The sequence below is a fragment of the Photinus pyralis genome, unplaced genomic scaffold (genome assembly GCF_008802855.1).
Source record: "Photinus pyralis isolate 1611_PpyrPB1 unplaced genomic scaffold, Ppyr1.3 Ppyr1.4_LG6, whole genome shotgun sequence".
NCBI lineage: Eukaryota > Metazoa > Arthropoda > Insecta > Coleoptera > Lampyridae > Photinus > Photinus pyralis.
In genome coordinates, this window is record NW_022170663.1 from 16,840,031 (window position 1) to 16,859,012 (window position 18,982).

The 18,982-nt window shown below is 35.2% G+C and overlaps 1 protein-coding gene across 2 annotated transcripts in view; it reads left to right on the forward strand.

The window, feature by feature from the left end:
* LOC116173306 (ADP-ribosylation factor-like protein 4A) overlaps positions 1–18,982 on the forward strand; it is a 54,692-nt gene that overhangs the window by 21,873 nt on the left and 13,837 nt on the right. The window contains exon 1 of one of the 2 annotated variants that reach the window (XM_031490680.1): positions 15,818–15,988. The exons of the other annotated variant lie outside the window; for it this stretch is intronic. The gene's annotated coding sequence lies outside the window, so the exon portion shown is untranslated. Of the gene's footprint in view, positions 1–15,817; positions 15,989–18,982 lie in introns of those variants that run through there. 2 annotated transcript variants of the gene reach the window in all.

An 18,982-nucleotide genomic window follows, 5' to 3' on the forward strand; every position in this document is an offset into this window, starting at 1 on the left:
TCAATTCCCAGATTGGAGGGTGAATTGGTTCCAATTTTTGTCTTATTGAAATGTGGTCGAAGATTATCATTACCTCTGATATTATATTGATGTATATCCTTACTTTTAACCATCTTATAGATTGACAGATTTCAAATATATACAATCCCGCTAGAGTGAGAATTTTATGTTTTCTGAAGAACCCTCGACAAGAAAAATTTGCGAATATTTGCAATTGTAGGGATAATTCTCTTTTGAGATAGAAAGACGCAACGCGAATCTCCGAGTCGAACCGAATTGCATGAAATGGGCACAGCTTTAGTCATGCCCAAAAGTTAGGTATACTTGGAATAAAAGCAAATCTAACGCCAGTTTCAAACTTTGGTGTTGCGCATGCTCAATGGCAAATTTTTTTTAGGAATTTTTGTAGATTTCATTCTGGTTCGTTTTTCGCGGTCGATATAATTCGTGTACAAAATAGAAAAAAGGGAATCCAAAAATTGCGGCTGAAGTTGTAGTAGTAGTGCCCGTAGTGTTAGGGGATTTACTAATCGTCTATAGCGAAATCCTTTCATGGTTTTAGCAATGATCTACTGATTGCAGCAATTGTCTGGAAATTGTAGCAATTATCTGGCAATTGTAGTAATCTTGCGGTTGTAGCAGTTTTGACAACTTGGTATGTATACGGTTTGCAGGTATCCGCTAAAAACGTACGGCGTGTACTCGTTGTGACCTTTTGTTTTTGTATCAATTGTGGTATCCTTCCTTAGTCCAGTCAAATTAGATTTAAAAGTATTATAAACTGGATGTTGTAATTTTACTCAACGAAACCAAGCGTATCCTGTGTAAAAAAATCCGCTGAATCCGAAAATCATAGTCCCCCTCGTCGGAAACGCCCGGAACAGATTGTTATTAACAAAAAACGAAGAAAAATGAGAAAATCTCGTGTTTTTTCGCATTTGACTTCGAATATCTCGTTATCTATTGCTCTGAGGAAAAGAATGAATAGAAATGAACTTGTTTAGAATAACATTTTCTGTAAGATACAGTTGGTCCGGAACGCTCATTCTCAATTGTTAGTGCTTGTTTACAATGGACGTATACGTAAGAAATACATAAAACTTAAAAATTTCACAAAGTTGAACTGTACAGAAACATACGAAGGTATAATGAACGTAATTTTTACGTACGACAGCGAAGTAAATTTAAGGAAACGATACGATTATGTACGAGTTACGTTTATGAAATATTTACGTATACGTTCATTGTAAACAAACACTTATTGTTTTTTATGGAAAAATGTGAAAAATTAATCTCTAAAATTAACAGTTTGCTATTACCAAGTAAAATTCATCCGATCTTTTTGAAAATCCGTATTTAGTAACTTCTTTTGATAACAAAACAGTATGATAAACCCGATCACTGTAGGTTTCATAGTAATTCATTAATTATTAAATAAACAAGTAAAAAAAGGGATGCTTTATGTCTTCCAACTGGGTGACTACAAGAGCGTTCCCAATTTTTTTATATATAGTTTAACCCTCGGTTTAACCCTAAAACAATCTTTTCCAATAATTGTCCCGATGATTCTTGCAAATTGACGGACCGTAGAATTTTTTTCAGAATTCGAAGAATTTGCTTAATTAACAAATGGTATAACTCCCGCAATATAACAAAAAATATAACTCTATAATAGGCGAATGGAAAGCTCTCGGAAAGACGTACATTAAAAAAAATACGCCCAAATCCGATTAATACGAGGCTAGATTGATATAAAACTAGCATTTGATAGATGGCGTTACTTGATAGCGAATTGTTAAAGTCACTAGATATAGAAAGTACCGCAATCATCCGCCATTTTTGGGCAAATTTGCTGCCAACTTAAAAAAATTGACAAATAAAATCTGAGTAGCTGTCATTTTTTATAACCTAACTTCATAGTACTGTCATGTTTTATAAAAATATATACAGATATCTCCAAACAGGTGGAACAATTCCTAACATAAAGTCGAGCATAAAGTTACTACAATCTGGTAACTTCCGCCATTTTTGGGCAAAAATCATGCGTTCTCTCTCTAACACACGAGCCCAATGGATTGGGGTACTTTCTATATTTAGTGACTTTAGCGAATTGCTCTCGGTTTTGACATTTGCCATTCATGACACGACCTCTGTCAAAATTTTAAGCCAAAAAAACGATTAGTTTAGTTTTTACAGCCGCCGGAAGAAAAATGGAAATAATCGAGTATCGTTCGGTGATTAAGTTCCTCCACAAAAAGGGGAAAACGAATGTGCAAATCAAAGCCGACCTGGACGAAGTATATGGTGAGGCTGCACCTTCGTTAGCAACAGTAAAATTTTGGAAAGCTGAATTTGATCGTGGTCGTACGATGTTTTTGATGATGAGCGTCCCGGGAGGCCAAATGAAGTCACCACGCCGGAAATGATCAACAAAGTCCATGACATGATTATGGCAGATCGTCGAATCAAGCTCCGCGAGTTAGTAGAGGCCATAAACATTTCCAACGAACGCGTACACAACATCATTCACCACCATTTGGACATGAAAAAGTTATCCGCGCGATGGGTGCCGCGTTTGCTGACAAACGACCAAATGCGAAAACGTGTGACCACTTCGGAGACGCTTTTGGCGATGATACGGCGCGATCCGAAGGATTTTTTTCGCCGATTTATCTTGCCAGCAATTTTTTCCTGTTTCCAAACCTAAAAAAATGTCTCGGAGGACGCCGTTTCGCAACAAACGATGAAGTCGTCGCTGAAACTTCGGCCTATTTTGAAGAGCTCGAGCAAAAGTACTATTCGGATGGGATAAAAAAATTAGAACATCGTTTTACTAAGTGTATAGAGCTAAAAGGGGACTATGTTGAGAAATAAATCGATTTAACCCCAAAAAACTTGTTTTTTCTATCAAAGGCTAGCTTTATATCAATCCACCCTCGTAGTTCACGAGAAATCAGCTTTTGACTTTGAAACCAGTTTTCGAAACAACCCAAAGTGATTTTGCAAACCCGGTCGCACCGATCCATTCTTTAAAGCGTGAACTTTTTTATGTTTTATTTCACCAAAATGAATGATTTTTATTAATTCTAGTGCCAAGGGCCAATTATAGAGTTAACTTTCTTGTTATATATCGGAAGCTATTCCATTTGTTCCACAGTCCGTTGATTTGCAAAAGTTATCGGGACATTTATTGGAAAAGACTGTTTTAGGGTTAAACTGTGTATAAAAAAATTGAAAACACTCTTGTAGTTCCCCAGTTTGAAAGACAAAGCATCTCTTTTTTTAATTGTTTATTTAATTAATCAATTAGGTACTATGAAACCTACGGTAATCGGGGTTGTCATATTGTTTTGTTATCAAAAGAAGTTACTAAATACGGATTTTCAAAAAGATCGGATGTATTTTACTTGGTAATAACAAACTGTTAATTTTAGAGATTAATTTTTCACATTTTTCCATAAAAGCAATAACAATTAAAAATGAGCGTTCCTGACCAACTAGATCTTATAGAAAATTTTATTCAAAACAAGTTCATTTCTATCCCTACGACTGTGTCGCATTTAGATCTTTATCTTAAGAGCAACTTTAGTTGCTATGTTTGGGTCGTTATGATGCCTAGCCCTTGCACCAAGGAAGAATTTTTCCTGTTTCTCTTAATTTTTCGTTCTAATAATTTTACACGTTTGCCGTTTATTGTGCTTATAAATTTTATATGTCGTTTATTCCATTTTGGTTTTTGATTAGCCAAAACTTAAACATAAAGCCTAAAATTTGATTAAGAAAATGATTAAGTAAATGCATTAATAGAGAAAAATAAAATTCGCTCTGTTGGACACCGCGGTTAACCTTTTGTCATTATTTATTATGTGCACTTTTTGAAAAAATAGACTGCGCAGACGCCGACTAAAAGGCGCAATAAAATTATTACGCCCCCTCAGAGTTACATTGTTTATTTGGAGACTTAAAATTTTTTCACTAAAAGCTTTCTGCTATAGTGTAGATGTGCAGGTTATAGTCTATTTTGAGTTAAATTACTCGTGATCTCCATAATAACTTGCTAATAAAATACTGATCTGTATCGCCAAAAATGCGCTTTAATCATGCATATGCTGATTTACAACTTGTTTAAGATAATCTTGTGAAACTTCTTTTAAAACCTACTGCAGACGTATTTTGAGTGCCAATAGAACTAATAAATAAACATTGAGTACCTACTTAAATAAATGCTGCCGTAAAAGCATGGGTGTTGCTGTGATTATTTCAAATAACTAAGAACGTTTAAACCGTTTTGGGAAGTACACCTCTCTAATTTAAACTGACATGTTGACTAGAAAAAAGTCCCCAAGCCTTCTTTAATTGAAATTGTATCGAAAAAGTGTCACTACGTTGGCGCTTTGAGAACGAATTATTGAGAGTGAGAACCGAATTTTCCGATTTAGGCATCTGATTTTGATGAAACGGAAATTATGACCACTTTCTCGTGATACATCGACGATCTTCCCACTGTTAGAGAAATGAAATTCAGGTCACATCACTATTACCACACACTGTGCTTTTAGTACAAAGCGAAATCGTAAATAATCAACGTTAAAAGAACGCAGTAAAGATATAAACGACGAATTTCCTCCAATAAATTATTTCTCGTCTGCGAAGCGAATCTACTGAACTTATTCCTCACATTTAACAGAATCCTCATCTCATCCTTAACGCGGTCTTTTGAACTCTCTGCGTACTGAAAGAAGTTCCTGAAAATCGTCTTTCTTGGAAGCTTTAATTTGTTTCGTCTTTGATTGCTCTCCTTTTCTTGGAGCTTCGCTCCACGAACGTATTTTATTTCCTCGTTTTTATCATCGCACATCTGTCGTAAACGAGATGGTGTTGCTTCGATAACTTTTTCTTAGAGTGATTTTATGAAATTATAAGATCTAAGCACTCGATGTAGTGGATCAGTGAAGTAAAACTTGAAAGTTCGCAATGAGTGAATCGTTCACAAGCAAAAAATATATTGATTTGCCGCAGCTAATAAAGTAATATCCCAAATTCGAGGACAGCAGATGTCATTGTCATTTGGAAACCCACGTCCTTAATGACCACGGTGGCAATAAATCAAAATTAAACATGCTCTCAAACAAGTCAATAAAAAGGAAAGTTGTACCAACCACTATTAATAATAGTTACAATTTCAAATCGGTGATCTTCAAAAGATGCCAAGTCAATAACTTGGTCACGCCGTAAAAACTTTCTAAATGAATAAATACACCTGCTAAAGAGGAGAGATAAATAAATATAGGTAATTGCCTACCGCATACAGATTGAAGCATCGTGAGAAAGACGTGGGCTCGTGTTAAAAATAAAATTGCGAAAAAGTGGAGCGAGCTGCAGTAATAATATCGGGAAATAGAAAGTAGCGTGATTATACTAATAAAAGTAAGTGAAACTAGTTAGATTACTGATAAAACGTTGTGTAGCAGGTGAAAATGAAATGGATTTCCGCAAAACGCCTTTGAATCGTATATGGACAGAGTGACCGTTATGGAGCCACAAAAAGACGTAGGTACAGTTTGCGCGCATTACCAAATACATCGTTTTGCAAACCTAAAAAGAATATTAATCACGTGTCGCTAATGAAACTGGAATTGAAAGAGAAAAATTAAACATTCATCGTTAGCGTCAATTTATTATATGTCAAAAATTGCTTGTACTAGTCACTTAAAAAATGGAACGAAGAATGAGATCGTTCAGATGATTGACTGCTTGTTAGGTACAAATTATTGGTCCGCAACGTTTTGGCAGATTGGACGTCAATAAGATAGTTTTGCTTCAGTAGATTTCGCTAATCATATTCTGAAAAACGCCAATACTCTCGAACTGTATCGTAATTCTTCTTCATTGTCGAAGTCAAAAATACCACGATCTAGTTAATTCGAACCGTGTCTTAATTTATAGCAAAGTAGTTCTAGATGAATCTCATTTTTTGAAAAATCAATTTTTCTTGCTAGTTTTAATATCTTAACACCTTATCTCTTATCAGCACAAGATGTGCATTTCCTTGAAATTAATTAACTTTTCCCTGATAAATATCCATGCCAATACTACATTATTTTGTGCAGTTTCTTAACAAAAAATTATTCTGCCCGGATCAACGAAATGCTAGACATAAAAGGAAAAAATATTTCATCTTACAGTATTATGTGAAAATTTAACGAAAAGTCAAAACGGAACAAGATCTTCCGAAATGATGCTGTTACCTTATATAAAATTCAAATGTGGAAAAAACATCAGTTTTCCAGTCGGCCGCCCTACTGTGGTAATAAAGTTCAAAAATTAAAACTTCTTCCTGTCATTTTAAGTGTGGTACTAGTCTTAAAATTCATGCTAATTAAGCACGTTTCATTTGACACCAAACAACTTAATCAGACGAGGTTTTCTGCAACACATTCAAGGTTGTTATTTACGGAACATATCCATTCTATTTGTGCTTCAGCTTCAACAACGCTAGGATTTGTAATAAGGAACTCCAAATCGTTTAGTAACAATCAAGTACTTTTCCGACTATTCTACGCCCTAGTAAGGCCCAAACTAGAATACTGCGCCCTAGTTTGGTACCCCCATTATAATAATCAGATCAATTGCATTCAAACAATACACCGAAGGTTTTTAAAATATATATCTTAGAGATTAGATGGGTTTTACCCCCAAAGAGGTTTTCCAACTGCTAGTATCCTTAATTGATTGTCCGCACTTATTAACTGGCCTAAACTTCACCGTTCCGGTGCGCATTAATAGAAATGCTAGTACATTTACAAACTCCACTCCTAAATCTAATTTGTTGCGCAAAAATCCTTTATTTATAATCTCTTATAATTTTAATTTAATTTCACAAAATTGTGATCTTCATTACAGTTCTTTACCGGAAATGTTACGCTCGTTTATTAACATTAACACTAATTAATTTTAATATTTTCATAGAACATTAGTTTTCCTATAATCAATTATGATTAATTAAACTTTTAGTATTACCTATTACTCGCACTTAGTAATTATTCAAGAGGGCCGATAGATAATTTTTTCTTTTTCTCTTTGTTTGTTTGACTGTTTTTTTGATATTGGTTTCGGTAGTTTAAGTACTATTATCAATATTACTAGACATATTTTTTATTTTTGATTTATTTTTAACTCTATTGTACTCTGGCAAGTTGTAAAATGTTTTTTTGCTCTGAAATTGGAAAGGTTATGTCTTTCTGTTGAGCAAATAAAGGATTATTATTATTATTATTATAACACATCTAATTAGGGGCGGTTAATTACTACTACTTGGATGGCAGAGTTAATGTGCCAAATTCGGTAGCCTATGAAACCCATTGGATTTCGGGTCAATATTATTACGTCTATAACAATTTACGTCAAAACCACCGGGCAAATTATCCCCGACAAAAACCCAGTGTGACAGTAATTCCCGAACTTGAACAATAACCCCCAAATAATTTGACACCTATGCTTTCCAGAAAAATATAGGAAACGTAAACCTTCAAATAACTTAGTGGCCAACACTGCTGGGGTTATTGCGTCCCGGGGGGTTAATGGAGAGATGTTTTTGTCTCGTCGGATTTTGGTCGGGGGTTATGGTCCTGTACCGATAGCTCTTTACATTAGTCTATTGTTTTTAGTAGGTATGTAATAAAATTTTGAAAAATGTTTATATTGTTAAAAAATGGCATAACCGTGTGACTGCTGAAGGCTATATTGGGACTCACGGAACCCAAAGGGGGGGGGGGGGGTTGATTCAGCTAACCAACATTAGTGGGTAAGTTAAGGGTGACTAAGTGTTTAAAAAGTGCTTAGTAAACTTTTGTTTAAATTTAATATTCTATTAAAAAAGTGTTGAGGACTCTCTTTATAAAGGTAGTAAACCTCTTTCATTTTTAAAAAGTTCATTTCAGGTCATTATCACAAAAGTGTAAAATTTCGAAATCGTCTTTACCGAAGGAATGATCGGAACCAAGGGTGTGGCGAGCAAAGGACGATTTTTGGTTGGGAGTGCTAAATTGAGGTTGGTTTCTACTGCGTTAATGTGTTGGGTTTTAAAAGACCTGCCAGTTTGCCAAATATAAACAGCTGGACAATATCTACACGGCAATTTATAAACACCCGGCCTAGATAACGTAAGGGGGGTGGCTAAAAGGAATTTTAAGATGTTTTGGCTTGTGAAATAGTACCAATATGGTAAGGATCCATACTGGGTGGGAAGATCACTGGTCTTGGAAAGAGAAATTTAGATAGTACTATACTAACCAATTGTGAATAAAAAAATATTTAAAGGATGCCATTTTATGGGACAGGGGGTGGTAAGATTCGTAAGGGATTATCTCGGGGATTACCTACCTGATTGGTGGTGGTGGGTTTTCTGTAATTTACGGATGTCAATTGTTGAGATTCCTCTAATAAGTGACAGGTCTCAGAAATTTAAGGATTTGTTGGTCCTAATTTCCAATGTGAAATTCAAATTTTAGTGAAGGTTATTCATAATGTTTAAACAAGCATTTTAACTTGGACCTATTATCTCTAAAGATCGCGAAGATGGTGTCAACTTCAACATATCTCTTGTAGAAAAGGAAATGGGTTTAAATCTAGTGAATGAATAAGACATTTTAAATCAATCTGAAATTCTCGAGGAAATTCTCTTCCTGTTCTTGCTGAAATTAATTGGGTTGAATTTTAGATTGTTTAGAATGAGTTCGGAGCCTTTCTTAAATTGAGTGTTTGATAAATTTAAGACCCTTTGATCCCCTTTGTAAAGAGCTGCAGAACTGCAAGCCTATCATCAACAAATACTTTAGCACTTCCTTCAAGGCTGTAGAATGAAGCGCTTTTGTTAAGCTCTGCCAAACGATACTGAAATTTCTATAATTACCGAACAATTTCTGCAATAATCAGATAATCACAGACAATTTTTACAAATCTTCGGAACGTTTTAGCTATCAAGGGCGAGGTTTATTTTGAAAAGATTATTTATTTTGCTTCTCATACCATTAAATTTATATACATTTGACCTGTATATTTTTGTTTGGTTTTTTAATTTGTGTTTATAAATTGATTTAACGCTTAATTTTCTGTGGTTAGATTGCGCGAAACTTGACTGGATTTACAACTTTTGTACGCTTACTAATCATATTGTACAGCTCTCAAACGTCCAAACTGTTTAGTGGAAAATGATCGTTAAATTCCTCTGCTTTACCGAAATCAGTTACAGCGTTTGTGAAGAATATCGCCAACAAAATTAAGAAATTTCTAATAGTTCTACAGCTGTGGAAATCCAAATAATGAGGTGCCCAACTTACTACCCTAACCTCATTGTTTGAAAACTCAATTTTGGGACATATAGGTTTCTGAACTTCTCTGAAATTTTATAGTTATTCATTTTTTCTGAGCCTAATTTCGTATTCGTTTCTTCCTCGCTGCGCACACACCCTTATTTTTACCCTGATGATTTAAGAATTTAGTCTGACTTTTAGTTCCTATGAGATAATTTTTACAAAAGCTAAGGCAAAATAATACTATTTTTGTAGTTAACAACACAACTTCCCCACTTATTAAGATCTTGATCACTTTAAATAAGTTATCCTCAGTTAATGATATCCACTTTTTTCACGATCCCCTAAATTCAATAATAAATAAAATTAGATCTAAGTCCTAATATTTGTTCAGAGCCCCAGGGGGTCAATTTTTGAGCGCTCGCAAATGGGAAACGTGTACGGAACAATACGAATAGTAGTTTGTTTCAAATTTTGACAGCACGTTTCTTTGCGCGCTCTTAAAATATCCTTCGCTTTTTTGCGAGCGGTAGATAGCTGGCGTAATTTGATATTCGAATGCGTTTTGCTTTGAATATAAAGTATAGTGACCAGTTGATCGTCAATTTTAAAAATTTTATCGAAAATAGAAGAATTGATAAACATTTTGGCCATTCAAGATTTTAGATTTTTTACGTAATTTGGTTTTCCGGGAACTATAGGGTGCATAGACTGCACGCATGTGCCCATTTTTCCTCCGAAAATTGAGGATCCGGAGCATCCTGAATATTTATATATAAACCGAAATGGTTACCACTCTATTAATGTGCAGTCGGTAAGTTTAAAGAATGGAACATGAGTGGATAACGTTACAAAAATGTTGTTAGATATGTGACAGCAGCCTCAACATTCTAAATGTGAAAGCAAGGTATCCGGTAAGTAGGTACTAACGATGCATATAGATATACCTATATCAGAAAAAACTCGTTGTTGATCCATTCTCTAAATGGGGTGATGAACCATATAGGAAATAGACGACTCAATTCCTCAAAGGGGAAGGTTTTGAGGAATTGAGTTTTCCTATTTATGGAATCAATCAAATGTCCATGGTCTTATGCAGCAATTACATCGATTAGTATTGGGTGTGTGACACATTTATTAATAAATGTAGTTCCTTACACTAATACTTATTCTTTACAGGAGATTCGGGATATCCCCTTCGCTCTTGGTTGTTAACACATTTTAATAATGTGGAACCAAACACTCCAGAAAGCCGTTACAATAATCTCCACAAAACAACAAAGGCAACAATAGAGATGTAATGGTTTGTTAAAGAAGCAATTTCGTTTTTTTATTAAAGCATCGATTTCTTCATTATACCTATACTCCAGTCGACGCGCCGCTTCGCTCTAGTGAGCGGTACCCTTTATTTTTCACATATTCCACCAGCATAGTTTTTTGCTTTTCGGAATCATTTGCACCTCTCTTTTTTAAACTGTCCATTATAATAACGAGGTACAATTATATACACCTCTTTAACCATAGAACAGATGGAATGAGAATAAATACGAAATTAGATTTAATTTTGCGAAATGTCAATTTTAATTCAGGTGTTGTCAAATCTATCAATCGCATCTTTACGATGATCGTAAGTAAAGTTGCGAATAATAGAAACTGTCACTCAAAAATTGATTGTTTTCTTGACATTCGTAACTACGTACACGTAACTTTGCGTATTCGCAAAAAAACGATCGCATCTCAAAAATTGACCCCCAGTGCCATGTAATTGGAATTTTTTATTCTGTATGGTTTCTGGTTAAATAAATAAATAAATAAAAATTGGGAAGGGCATTTCCAAAATCTCAAGTGTTAGTTAAAGATTTTGCCCGTGTGAAGTTAGCAATATTCGGTCAGCAATGGATTTTATGCAGCAATGTCGATACGGAAATAAATATAAGCAAAAATATGCATATCACAATTTAGAAATGTAATAAACCCCTAAGGAGCATCTAAAAAAGCGGCACAGGACCTCGGTGTAACCCTACGGGGTCATTGGATTTGACCCATTTTCAATTGGGTTGTTGTGGTACTCGATGTGGTATATACAGAGTGGCCCAACGAGAAGTATACAGAGGGTTTTTAGGGTATTAACTTTAGAAGTCAATTTTGTATTCAAGGGGGACAACTTTTGCAATGCAAATCACGAACCCAAGTCTTCACCCCTCTACGTAAGGAGCTTAACCCATAAAATTTTAAATGGAATCCTATGGCAAATGGCACATTGTCTAATCGTGATTACTAATCTGCTTTGCTTTTTAAATTCTATTGATTCGTTTCGGAGATTTGAAAGAAAGAATTGAAATGGTTTTTTCTAAAAAAAACTAAAACAAATGCGATCTAAGTGACCTTTATTAAAAGTTTATTTTGACGCTTCAATTTGTTTGTTAAACTTAAGTGAACCTGTCCGTTCTCCGAAAGCTACCGAAGAGGGAACTTTATATTTCGGGGGCCAAATTTAATTGTTTTTGAGTTCGAACTGGTATTTATATAAATGACAGTTCAAATAAGTAAAGAAAGTATTTGTTAAGTTTGAAGTTTTGACTCCGCCATCAATAACATCCTCTCGGAGGCTACCACATTCCCTTTGGCGTTACCCACTTCCGACGCCCTGTTCATCTGCAATTCGCATTTTAGTGGATTTTGCTAAAAACCCTCCACAAAATAGTACTCAATTTTTGGAGCACTTCCCATATCTCGAGCTTCTATTGACGACACGAGAAAGAGAAACCGCGATTCGACAAACTTTTGGGCGCCCAAAGTGGACTACCCCTCGAAGACGCGCGTCTGGCAAAGGGTGGTTAGGCCTAGAATAAAAACAAAACTCCGTCACGCAGGAGGTGTGCGCGTTTACAAGATCTTTCCGACGACACCCAATTGGAAAACAATCCGACCATAACTGTAGAAAAAGATAGGAAACAATTGATACGTTTGTAGCACGCGCCCGGGGATGGCGTCAACTCTCCTACTGCTCCTACAGTTTTCAATATATTGAGTTCGTTCTGTTTGCATTCGATAGCCCACAGCTCTGGCAAGAAAAATACGGACGATTCATGTGCACATGAGCAGGTTGCGCAATATCAACTTTCTTCTTTATGGAGAAATTTTTTTGAAATTTTAACTACAGATGCTTCTAGTAAAACAAGCATATCGCATATTGTAAAATCAGATATGCGCATGCGTTGAACGCGCAATGCTAAGTTTCGTATTTATAACAATATTTATGCCTTAACTTATTTATGCACATTAACAGTCCGTTATAATATGACCTTTCAGAAAATACTGATTAATTCAGGGAAAATATACCTTGAGGCGAAAACCTTTTTTTCATATTTTATATTGGGCTATGGGTAAAACAATAATTGATTATTTTGTTGCGAGTGTGTTTATAAATTTTAAGATTTTGATTCTTGTAGTCGACACGTAGCAATTTTTTTTCCGAGTGCACCGTAACCAAGTTTCCCACGCGCTATCAAAACACGGTTTTCGGGTAGTGTATTCTCAAATTATCCATTGCATTGGCCTTATTTTTGAAAAAGGTGAAATAGTTAAAAACTATAAAGCCTAGATATGGAAATTTCTCACACAATTCAAAAATACAACCCTTAGACAAGGAAATTATTTTGTTCAATCCTGTCATTGAAAACAAGTGTTTCTTACTTAGATACCAAATGTGAAAGTGTTTGTTTTACCCATTCAAACTATTTCCATAGCAACGGGTGAGCGAAAAGAGTGAGTGAAAAATTTTTACCCACTCATAATACACATACGCTGAACTTTTATTGATTCATAATTCATCACTTAGATACAAAACAACAAAATTACTTATAAATATGAAAATTAACATTACAATTGTTAAAAATTGGTTGGTTGATACCAGGGACTTGAACTTTTGCAGCATCTTCTGCTCCAATTTGCAAACAAACGTTATTGGTGCTGGTGCTACTGCCACTATCACCCGTAATAATTTTTTTCGCTATCTCGATTTTATTGGTCACCGACTCTTCTACATAACTCTCAGCAATAGATGAGGATCGCCAACCTCCGTGTCTTTTAAGGGTAAGGATATCAGCAGAAGCATTTGCTAATAGTGTTGCCGACGTCCGCCTAAAGCAATGTCCTGTATAAAGGTCGGCATCTTTCAATTTCAAGTAACTTGCCACCAATCTAGGTATTTTGGATACAGTATTTATGCCAACTGGTTGAACTGTGCATTTGCCTGATCGATAATTCAAGAAAAATCTTCCATCGCCGAGAGCTTTTGGACGCAGTGCTGCATATTTTCGATATATTGTTAAACACTTAAAATTATTTCCTTCAACATCAGTCACAACAAAGGAACGCGGTTTACAATTTTTCGTTTTGGTGATACTAACGACTAATATAGTCCCTTTATCTTGAATCTCAGTGGTTTTAAGATTTACTAACTCATCACACCTACAGGCGCCCATAACTCCCATCACAACAACCATCTTCATTAGCAAGTAAATCTCGTCAGGAGCTTCATTTAAAAACTTTTCCACTTCTCTTTGATCAAATGTCTTCGCTTTTTTAGGTTGATAACCCTTAGAATTACTTTTTAGAATGGCGAACAAGGTTTTAAACCTAAAACATTTCATATATTACAACCAGTAAATTAATAATGAACTAAAACTTACTTGCTTATGTCCACTTTCTCAAAAACAAATAAGGTGCATTTAAGCATCGAAAATACAGACCATAAAGAAGGGGCAGCGTATTTTTGTATCAATCCATTGAAATAAGCAACCACTACTTCTTCAATTACAACATTTACGTTTCTGTTCTCCATCCACGACCGAAATTTTTCCAACTCCTTGATGTATATGTCTTTGGATTTTTTCGGTAATAAATTAAATGTCGCTGCATTCGCTTCTTCCAAAATGTTATCTGGCACAAATACACTATTTTCATCTTCCATTTTCTCGGAAATCTAAACGCGCACACTTTTGCTACAATTGTAATTTGTTGACAGATTGTGTCAATTGTTTTACGCAGATCTCATGGAAACCATAACAACGAAAACTACCTACTATGTTTTTGTCAGATGCTTAAAAAATAACTATTACACTGTTTTTTTTTAAATTTTTATTAGTAACAGGATTGAACAAAACGCTATACAGCACTCGTGGAAAACTAAATCACTCACTTGTGTGTCGTTCCACACTCGGCTACGCCTCGTGTGTAATCTCGACACACGCGTGAGTGAAACTTTTAGTTTCTCCACTTGTACTGTAATATACTATTGTAACTTGGTGACATTTTATACAGATTTTAAGGAAAACTCTCGGCAAAGTTCAAAATGAGAGATGACTTTAGATGCAATTCCAGAATTTTTAATTCGGGATGTTACTTGTGTACAGGGTAAAGTAGGTACTTGTAAGCCGCAAAAAGATGGGAAAATATTCCATTTTTAGTTTTAGATTAGTTTTAGTCCAGTTTATCTGTTTATAACATGTCTTTTTTGTCTCAAAGAAAAAAGTCATATTTGGTAGTATTTAATTTAAAAAAACATGTTTTTCTCCAACCCTGCTCACACATACATCTATTGAGATTGCAAATTTATACTTTTCTCTGACCTATCTTAACATATCCAAAGACCCGGAGTCCGGAGTCATCTACATTTTTATTAAGTACGTGCATTGTTTGCCACAATTTCATTTCCAGAAGATACAGAGATTTGGAATATACACAGAAAAACAAGACAGGATAAGAAAGAAGCAAACAAAATTTATTCGACAACTCCCATTTCGCGTATTCTCCTAAAACAGTTTCCAATTTATATTCTCGAAACGGCGCGTCGAAACTCAATTTGGAACGAAGCAATCAATTTTCCCCCCGCTTGATTACCGCAAAGTTCATCCAAGAATTAAAAGCGATGTTTACAAAACAACAGGTAAACTTTTCGGTGGCCGATGTTCGTTTCAGTCAATATTTACGGAGCAGCGAACCGGCCTGGCACACGAAATAAAATGAGGCCTTTGTTTATGGCCGAGATGTATCTGTAACACCAGGTGCTAATCGAAAACGCCCAACCAGTTTTTTTTTGTAGAAATTCCAACCATCTAATCTTTAGTCAGGCGATTCCATTCGGCTGTTGTCACAATTTACCCCCAAGGAAATTATAGGCCGTCTAATCCATTTGGAAGCTGTGAAAATGCGCGTTTGGCAAAGAGAAATGCGACTTTTTCTGGGAAACTCGTATTATTGTTTATCGATGTCAAGTCAGTTGCCAAATTTCAGATTTATTAGCCTTTTTTTATCGTCGAGTTCATCAAGTCGTGTATATTTATCCTTTAGAACTCGCACGAAAGTTTGTAATAAATAATTTTAGTTCTAATTTTAAAAACAACAACGTTCGGGGAATTTTTATTTGAGGTAATTACAGTCACAGTCTTGTTTCTTTTCTAAAACGACTAGTAATTATCCGTTACGCGTGCTTACTATACGCTTGCCGCTTAGGTAAATTTAGGAATGTGAAACAAGATTAGATAACAGTACTGTATGGAAGGTTACAGAGATCACAATGTTTGTAGTGTGGCTTAGTGTAAATCCGGCGAGAACGTATTTTATTCGAGCTACTTCAATTTGGCTTCCTTTTTATATGGAAATGCGGAAATAAGGTAAGAGAACAGTTTGTAAGAGAAGAGGCGTGTGACAGCCAACTGGTCCCAATATTGACAATTGAAAACGTGTAAGATAAGAAAATTCTTTTCCGAGTAAAGTTTTCTGACACGGATGATTTTTGTCAATTCTTATTCAAAAGGGCCCAAAAAAGCTTAATTTCGCAATCGTAACTTGTCCTATGATTTGCCCCATAAATGCAGTAAACTGCCATTTGATTTGATGGCTTGGCTGTGTCATCCCTTATCTACTAGTTACTATCAATTAAAGTGGTTACCCAAGTACCTAGCTAGATAGAGGATTACACCTCACTTATACATTCCGAATAGTAATCGCAGTAAAGAATGTTGACATGAATTTAGGCCCTGCATTTACACAATTTTACAATTTTAATTGGGGGTGTAGTCTGTAGTCCACTGAAATGCCCTACGCTCAAACTTCATGTGAAATCGTGAAGGAAAAATGTTAGTGAAGTGCAGTGTTTGGTTTGTAATTTAAAATAGACCTGTTGCAATTTTCGGGCCTGTATACAGGTTTTGCTCGAGACTGTCGTTCCGTCTTTCGCGACTGGATTTAAGTGTTGGTTTCTTGCACGGTTATGCATTAGGGCGGACTGCAAATTTTTTTTGGAACACTTAATTGTATTAGTGAAAAAGTTGTACGAAGGGTTTTTTCCAAATTATAAAAAAATGTGTTAATCTCGCCCCCGGGGCTCTAAAAAATGTTTTTTCAAAGGCACATTTTGGATCTGTCATAGTAGAAAACGGATAGGAATCAGTTCACTAGTGAAAAAAAATTTGGTTTTAACTTTTAGCCGAGGGCGCTAAGGAATTTTCACATTTACATGTGCTTAACTCATTAACATTGTTTTTTGCTGAGAAATCAAAAACATAACTTTGGAAAAAAAATTTTAGAGCCCCGTTGGGGGTTGGGAGGGCGCGGCTACAATTTTTTTGTTACATTAAAAAAAAGGTCATTTATTTACCCTTCTCGCAACTTTTTTTTTACTATGGCAACTGAGATTTAAAAATTTTGCTTTTTTTGGCGCGCCCTTTTATTCATAAAATATTTTTGGTATCAGCGGAATTTGGCATTTTTATATCCCTGAACATGAAAATAACGATTTCCCGAAATCGTCACGAAACCTTAATTTTCATACGAGTTTTCATGCTTATTTTATGCCACGAAATTTTCGTTTGACTGTAGCAGTAACATTTTTCCTGACTACTTTCCCTGCCTCCTGTTCTCGCTCCTGTTACTTTACCAGGCTGAAGGCTCGTGTGAAAACTAACACGTTACGATTGATAAAAAGTGTGATATGAATCTTGAAATTTTGTATTAAAAAGGATGATTTCGGGAGAAATATAATACAAAACCACCATGGCACCACTTGACTCGGAAATTAAAATACTCGGTACCAAAAGGACTTAGAACTTTAATATTTCCTTGTTTGCGACATTTGTTTGGGGCTACACGAAGTATACCTATCCATCATACATTTGGAAAAAAATTATTATTATAACACCCATAACTTCTAGGAATGGCGAAGGCTCTTTAACATTATTTTATGTTTTACCAGCTAAGTTTACACTACCTTTTTCTTTTTTTAACTTTACCGGTTACCACTACCACTCCAGAAAGGACTTTACAAGCAAGAATTACTCTCGGAATTACTTGAGAAACACAATGTGCCATGGGCGGCTTTCTGTTCTTTCTCTTTTATCAATCGAAAGAAAGGAAGCGTGTAATATTAACATTGAGGAATTAGTTAACAATTTTGCTATGGCAAAAGTCCGCCGAAAAATGCAGATTTAAATAAGTAGACATTTAATATATCCAGTTTTTTAGTTAAAATAAACAGGTGCTCTTTGTGGTGTGTACCTTTCTATAAAATAAATACTTTTTTGTTATACACCATTAAAATGTTCTTATTTTTGTCATATTCTGGATGGGGGCATAATACATATAGTGCAGACGGGCCCAAAAGTATCTTTCTACGCCGCTGGGTGAGTGGTATAATAAGGGAGAAGTTAAAGATTGGTTTTATCTTTCATGGTACCTATTCTAATTAAAGGTTTCGCAGTCCTACTCCTGGACCTCTTATTAAAATCGGGAGGTTGAGGAGGGGAGTTGGTTTTGTCCTGCATGGTACTCTAATGAAATGTTTCAACGAAAGGAACAGACTTCTATCAGCCACAGTTCACACCTATTCACACGATTCATACCTACTGCCAATGTAGAAACTTGAATGTGACTATCTCGAAAATGGAAAGTCGGATTAATTCTTTTTGCGTTTTTTTGAATTTATACCAGACGGGCTTTAAATCGTTATGTGTAAAAAGCTCGCTCCCGATTCAATATTTACCAAAAATGTAAACATCGATAAATATAGCATGCTACTGCTACTACCTTATGACCCAATAATTTATTATGCTATTTTAGTTTTAAAAAAAGCGCTATATCTGCGCAAGAGTTGTGCACAATTTATACTTGTTTGGTATTTGTATCAGTTTCATGCGAACGCATTCACCGATCTCGGACAACTCATAGTTCTTTCTCCTATTTTCGCTTGTTGCAATAATTTCTGAGATGGCAGGAATAGTTTTCATAAAATGGTCAGGAAGGGCGGAACATCGAATTTGAAATTCAAAAAAAAGTGCTCAATCACTTAGCAGAATCTTTGAAAAAACAGTGATTTTCAGCAAGTTTCTCTAGTTCTCGACAAGTTTTCTTAAAGTTCTCTCATTTTTTTTTCTCAAATATGTCTTTTAAATTATCAATAACCATCAAATTCTTTTCAAATTATTTTGAAAATGTCCCCATGATCAATTTCATGTTCGTCTTCGTTCAGGTTCTCAAATTCCCATCAAATTCAATCATTGTTCCTCCTCACCTCATGTTTCCTTCACATTTCAAGTCTCTTCACTGAAATTACGATCATTAAAATTTCGTTGAATTTCCTCATTTGTGGCCTTTAATTTCCCATTAAAGTT